Raw genomic sequence first — 7,334 nt, forward strand, 5'->3', positions numbered from 1 at the left:
AATTAGGAATAAGATTTGAATCCAAAAAACATGGAAGTTGAAAAAGACATATAGATCAGTGTCGGAGTAATTTGTGAAGAAGTTGATAGTAAAAGTTGCAGCTCTAATAGTGGATGTTACCAGTGACATGGACATTGTTAATTGACAAGGTAAAAACAAATGACTGCACATGCTGGAAACCAGATTCTGTATTAGGGGTGCTGGAAGAGCACAGCAGTTCAGGCAGCATCCAAGGAGCAGCGAAATCGACGTTTCGGGCAAAAGCCCTTCATCAGGAATGGGGATGTCAATTGTTAATTGACAGTTAATTGTGAGTTTCTTGACAATTGCATGTTGATTGAAATTATTTTGTCCTGGCTCCTTCCACCAATGTTTGGCTGGCAGTAATCAGATGGAGATCTGATTTGTAACGTTATGACAGAATTACACATGACTGATTTTTATGGAATGAAGTTATCCAATCCATCAAGAAAGCATTAACAAAACCATGCAAAGATCTAATACTAACATTATTCCCAAGCCTGTTCTTATATAATTTAGTACTGGAATGATCCCATTAACAGATAGGACAGGATATTGACAGATATCAGTTCTGGCATATTGACAACAACAGCAAGTTGTATGTATGTAGTTCCTCTAATGCAGTAATACGTTGTGACTGTTTTACAGCTTTACATGAATACTTTCACACAAAATATGACACTTTGCCACATAAAGAGATATTGGGTGAGGTGAGTCAAATTTTGGGACAAGAGGCAGGTTTAAAGAAGGAAAGGAAAGAGACGTTGGGTGGTGAGAGATTTAGGGAGGAGGGAATTCTAGAATTGAAGACATAATGACTAATGGTGTAGCAATTAAAATCAGAAAAGTGGAAGAATTGAGAAAAATGGGTAGGCTTTCTATACATTTGATAGGTTAATCACAAGTAATTTGTCCATTTTATGATAAATCTGACAAGTTATGGAGTTACAGGCCTTGGAAACAGATCCTTCGGTCCAACTCATCCCGCACCGACCAGATATCCTAAACTGATCTAGTTCCATTAAGTATTCCTTTTTTTTGGATGCAAAATTTGCCTAATTCAAGCTAAATGAAAAAAAAAGTCAATGATTTGGATAACAATGGCACCTTTCATAAGCTCAATGTCCCAAAACATCAGTGCTATAACACTTTTGCGATGCAGTTATTGTTGTAACATAAAGAATAGAACAGTCAATATACGCACACATTGCTTCAACAATTATCAATTAAATGAATGGTTAGATCATGTGTTTTAGGGATTGGTTGAGAAATAAATGTTGATCAAGATACATTTAGCGAATCAAATGATATAATGACACAGTGTTAGTCTTATTTTCTACTCTGTTATATAAATTGAATATATTTTACATATACATACTCATTTTCATAACATTGGAGTGTTTCTATAATATTTTGGTGCAATGGCTTCTAATGTGTAATAATAAAGAATGCATTTTTTTTCAATTATTTTTGTTTATTTCAGTGATAAAAACTTTAATCCTGCCAATCATTAACCAGTGTAAAATTTATATCCGATCCAGAGGTAAATAGAACCATTTCCCACAGAAAGAATTCCATTTGCTAATAGGCTAATTCTGCAAAAGCAAACAGGTCCATACTTTCTCTAAATACTCCCATTAATATTAATTTTTCCTTCCATCAAAGCATCTGAAATACAAAGCACATTATAAACCATCATTAATAACTGAACTGCCCAGGTTCACTCAAACTATCAAATTGATTACTTGTATTGTTAGACAAGAAATGACATACTTTCCTTCGAGGAGCCTGACTCCTGTTAGCAGTATTCAAGGAAGAGTCCCCTTCACAATATTCAATGATATCCCTATTCTAGAAGGATCTTGAGGAAACATTTCATACCTGTACATTGTTACTGTTTTACTACCCTCTTGTTTGTTAGTGCATTATTTTCCAAAGACTCTTTAGGTATCCCTATTGTTACCACTAATTTACTGTTCAGTTTTCAACAACTTGCTTTGGCTTGATAAATCGTAATTTGGTTATCCTTGATTTTGATGAGATGATCTTTTACTGAAATATAAACACACAATGGTACAGATTCGGTTCTGATAAAACACAATATTATTAATAAATCAGAATAAAGATAAAATAAAATTTGCCAAACTATTTATATATGCAAGCAGTTCCTGGGTTGGGAACAGGTTCTATTTTGAAGTCTGTTTGCAAGTCTATTTGTACACAAGTCGGAATACAATGCTAGGCAATATAAAGGAGCCTTTTGTGAATACAGGAAATGTTCATATGTTGGGTCTTTGAAATTACACTAATGTACGAGATGGCATTCGTAGGTATAAAGTTTTGTACGTTGGATGTTCACAAACTGGGAACCAGTACTCATACCAAAAATAATTCCATTCTACGTCATATCAATGAGGCTTAATTTAACTGTGGTTTCAATGAGAATCCAACAGTCTCTTTCTGGGAGTCTTCATATAACTGAACTTAGACTTTCTCAGCTTCAAATAACCTCTTCAAGGTTTAAAACAAATACTTTGTTTGGAATGTCAAAACTAAATTCCTTATATTGAGATCTCTTTGGTCAGGACCAACTGTTTATACATCCAGCTTCAGCTGAGACTTAGAGTCATAGAGTCACAGAGTCATATAGCATGGAAACAGACCCTTGAGTCCAACTTGTCCACACTCACCATGTTCCCAAACTAAACTAGTCCCACTTGCCTGCATTTGGCCCATATCCCTCCAAACTTTTCCTATTCATGTACCTGTCCAAACGTCTTTTAAACATTATAATTGTACTTGCATCCATCACTTTCACTTGCTGTTCATTCCACACACAAATCACTCTGTCAAAACGTTCTCTCATATATCCTTTTTAAAACATTTTCTCCTCTAACTTTACAAATATTTTCCCTATACCTCTTCCACCCCAGGGAAAAACCTCCTTGCTTTTCACCTTATCTACGCCCCTCATGATTTTATAAACCTCCATAAGGTCATCTTGCAACCTCCTCTGCTCCGGTGAAAGAAAGTCCTAATCTATAAACTCAAATTCTCCACTTCTAGCAACATTCTGGTAAATCTTTTCTCAACCCTCTCCAATTTAATAATATCTTTCCAATAGCAGTGTGCCCAGAACTGCATACAGTACTCCAGAAGAGGCCTCGCAGATTCCTGAAGAAGGGCTTACGCCCAAAACGTCGATTCTCCTGTTCCCTGGATGCTGCCTGACCTGCTGCGCTTTTCCAGCAACACATTTTCAGCTCTGATCTCCAGCATCTGCAGACCTCACTTTCTTCTCCAGAAGAGGCCTCACCAATGTTATGTAATAACCTCAACGTGATGTCCCAACCCTTATACTCAAAGGTCTGAACAATGAAGGCAAGTATGCTAAATGCCTTCTTAACCACCTTGTCTAGCTGAGCCACACATTTCACATAATTATGGACCTGAACCCCTAGGTCTCTCTGTTCTACAACACTTCCCAGGGCCCTACCATTAACTGTACAGGTCCTGCCCTTGTTTGTTTTACCAAAATGCAATACCTTGCATTTATCCAAATTAAACTATCTACTATTCTTCAGCCCATTGACTCAATTGAACAAGATCTCTTTGTAATCTTAGATAATCGTCTTCACTGTTCACGATGTCACCAATTTTGGTGTCGTCCACAAACTTACTAACCATGCCTTCTATATTCTTATCTAAATCGTTTATATAAATGACAAATAAAAGTGGACCCAGTATAAATCCCTGTGGAACACTGCTGGTTACCGGCCTCCAGTCCAAAACAACAACTCCCCACCACCATCCTCTGTCTCCTACCGTCAAGCCAATTTTGTATCCAGTTGACAAGCTCACTCTGAATCCCATATAATCTAATTTTACTAATTAGTATACCATCTCGGACCTTGTCAAAGGCTTCACTAAAGTTCTGTAAACAACATCTAAATTGCTCTACCCTCACCAATCCTGAAAAAAGCTCAATCAGGTTTGAGAGACACAAAAGAACAAAGAAGAACTAAAGAGAAGTACAGCACAGGAACAAGCCCTTCGGCCTTCCAAGCTTATGCTGATAATCATGAACTAACTAAACTAAAAAACATACCTTCTGTTCCTATTCGGTCCGTATCCCTTTATTCCCTTCCTATTCATCCAGACGTCTCTTAACGTGCCTGCTTCCACCACCACTTCTAGCAGTGTATTCCAGGTGGCTACCACTCTGAAAAACTAACCTTACACATCTTCCTTAAAAACGTCCCCCCCCTCACTTTGAACCTGTGTCTCCTTGTAATTGAAGTTTCAGTCCTAGGAAAAAGCTCTGACTATCCACCTTATCTATGCCTCTCATAATCACTATCAGGTCTCCTCCCAGCCATTGTCTTTCCAGTGAAAACAATCCTAGGCTTTTTAACATTTCCTCAAAGCAAAGGCCCTCGAGGTAAAATCCTGATGAATCTTCTCTGCATTCTCTCCAAAGCTTCTAAGTCCTCTGGTAATGTGGTAACCAAACTGCACCCAATACTCCAAATGCGGCCTAACAAGGGTTTTATATAGCTGCAACATAGATTGCCAACTCTTGCACTCCATGACCCAGCCAATGAAGGCAAGCATGCCATGTGCTTTCTTAATCACCTTGGCCACCTATGTCACCATTTTTAGGGAACTGTAGAACTACACACCCAGATCTATCTGTATGTTAAAGTTCCTAAAGTTTCTGCCATTTACAGTATAATTCACACCTAAATTTTATCCTCCAAAAATGTATCACCTCGCATTTGTCTGGATTGAACTCCATCTGCCATTTCTGTTCTCTATCTATCTACATCCTGTTGTATCCTTTCACAATCGTCAGCACTATCAAAAACTCCACCATGCTGATTATCGCTAATCCATCGTTTTTGCCTTTCCAAACGCATGTAAACCCTATCTTTCAGAATTGCCTCCAACAACTTACCCACCACCTTCTGCAAAGCCTGGCAAACTGAAATGCAAAAATCACCTTTCCAGGTATGGGTGTTTCCCTGAAGCCCCAAAAACAATCCAAGAATCTCCTATCTGAATATTTAATGCACTAAATTGCATTTTTTTGTTCTCTCATAAACAGCCTCAATGAAAACAAAATCCTATTACTCTCCAGGAAGTCTATCTCTAAAGCAATATTTTAAAAGAAATCACTATGGCTACAGTAACATCTACAAATGAATAACTAAACCCTGCAGACACAGGCCAACACTCTCATGGCACTAGTTCAATTCCAAACACTAAAATAAGTGATATAAAATTATATTAAAATCAGATGCCCTACAACATAGTATAGAGAACAAAAGTGATATAAAGTGTCATTTCTATTGACTGGAACAACTTTTTCTAAATCCTGTAACATAAGTTTTTTCTTAGTCACTCCATATTGTTTAATTTATTTCTCTTTGAAATTCTTTTCACTGATTTCTTACCTTCCTTGCTAACTTCTCAAACTGGAGTTCAAGTGCAAGTCATTTCTCTTTGACTTCAATTTTTTTTTATTTCTCCTCATATTTTAAGCTGCTTCCTCTGTAACTGATTGCCAATCCAAGTCAAGCTTGGATCTACCTGGCTTAGTGGCTTTATCTTTCATATAGTGTCACCAACTCAATTATTTCTGCTATTTTAGCCTTGATTTTTAATTTCATCTTCAACTTATCTACTAATATAATTAATGTACTGTTGACTAATCATTGAGAATAAATCCACAAGATTCCACAATATTAAATAAACAAAAGTATTTTACCATTCCATATTAACCAAGTAAGTAAGTGATCAAGTAAGTAAGTAAGTAAGCCTTTCCTGAAGAAAGGCTTATGCCCGAAACGTCGATTCTCCTGTTCCCTGGATGCTGCCTGACCTACGGGACTGCCCAATACATGTGTTACATTATGATTCACACATGTATTGGGACATAATTTTACACCACAGTAAGTGATCAAGTAAGTAAGCCTTTCCTGAAGAAAGGCTTATGCCCGAAACATCGATTCTCCTGTTCCCTGGATGCTGCCTGACCTGCTGCGCTTTTCCAGCAACACATTTTCAGCTCTGATCTCCAGCATCTGCAGTCCTCACTTTCTCCTCCTAAGTAAGTGATCAACCATACCTACCTGATATGCTAACATCTTGAATTAATATGAAGTTAACATGAATTAACAGGCAACCTGTGGTTAAATACACAACAAACCACACATTCCTTGGTGTGTACAATCAAAGCAGATATCAAACATTTCTCAGCGACCACTCAGATAAGAGTAGATCACAAAAAAAACCTCTCATTTAAGATCCAGCCTCAAAAGCCAGTCCACAGACTGCCTCAACAATACCTTGCCTCTCAGCTGCTCAATGTCTTCTCCTGAGACAGTGTCCTACTGGATATACAGGACAGCAGTCCAGTATCTAATGACTGGCACAATTGCAGTTCTGTAGCTGCTCTGAGCAGGACCCCTTCCCTCCCCTCCCCTCCCTGCTTACGGACACTTCATTGCCCTGACTGCCAGCTTTACAAACACCCAACTGCTGCCTACAGGTTTTTAGGTGCTCACTTCCTGTTGTCTGGCTGACAGCTCTCTTTTACCTTCAGAAGGGAACCCAAACTACAAACGTCTGTTCATCAGATTGTGTCAATGCTTCCCCAAGCTCGAGCAGCCCAATTACCACAAAGCCAGTGACCTTCCAATGTCATCTCAGCTCCTGATAAACTTCTTTAAGCCCCAAATCAAAGGGCAGCTACCAAATGGCTCACAGAGCTTCACTGAGCCCCCTGCTCCTCAAACTAACATCAGCACTTCAGCTGTGTTGAACTGGCAACATTATTCTTCCTTTATTCCATGCTAATGCCTTGACAATTGCTCATTAACACTTTAGCTGATCTGTATGACCTATTAAAACACCCTAAAATAAAATAAGCACTACCGCACTTAGGTGGTAGTGTGGGGGTTAAAAAAAAATTAAAACACCCTAAATAACTAACATCAGCTGTAACTCAAATGTTTGGGGTACCTGATGTTTCCAGAGTAAGTTGAGGCAGACTGAGCTCTTTTCAGGTTTACAACTGGTGGCCTTAGGCACATTTATAAATTTGCATGATACACAAAGAGCAATGATTTGATCAGATAGCTATTATCCTCTTGAGTATATTTTGCTGTCCTGTTTGTATGGTGAGCAAATGTCTCAGGCACTATTTAGATGATAAGACCAATCTGCATGGAGCTCCAAAATTATTTATTGACCAGTGAATGTAGGCTTCCAAAGACGGTAGAGATTCTAAATCCAGTAGATTTCTCCAC

General features: G+C 38.2%; 1 long non-coding RNA gene across 2 annotated transcripts; it reads right to left on the reverse strand.

The window, feature by feature from the left end:
• Window positions 1–1,529: 1,529 nt before the first annotated feature.
• LOC122539276 lies at window positions 1,530–6,825 on the reverse strand. 2 transcript variants are annotated; one of them, XR_006309013.1, is made up of 3 exons: window positions 6,703–6,825; window positions 1,795–2,073; window positions 1,530–1,689 (listed from the first exon to the last, which is right to left on the reverse strand). It is a non-coding gene; the product is annotated as an uncharacterized LOC122539276 (long non-coding RNA). The 2 variants fall into 2 exon arrangements; XR_006309014.1 differs by lacking the exon at window positions 6,703–6,825 and adding an exon at window positions 6,623–6,701.
• Window positions 6,826–7,334: the final 509 nt, after the last annotated feature.

The sequence above is a fragment of the Chiloscyllium plagiosum genome, chromosome 32, assembly GCF_004010195.1.
Source record: "Chiloscyllium plagiosum isolate BGI_BamShark_2017 chromosome 32, ASM401019v2, whole genome shotgun sequence".
Classification (NCBI taxonomy): Eukaryota; Metazoa; Chordata; class Chondrichthyes; order Orectolobiformes; family Hemiscylliidae; genus Chiloscyllium; species Chiloscyllium plagiosum.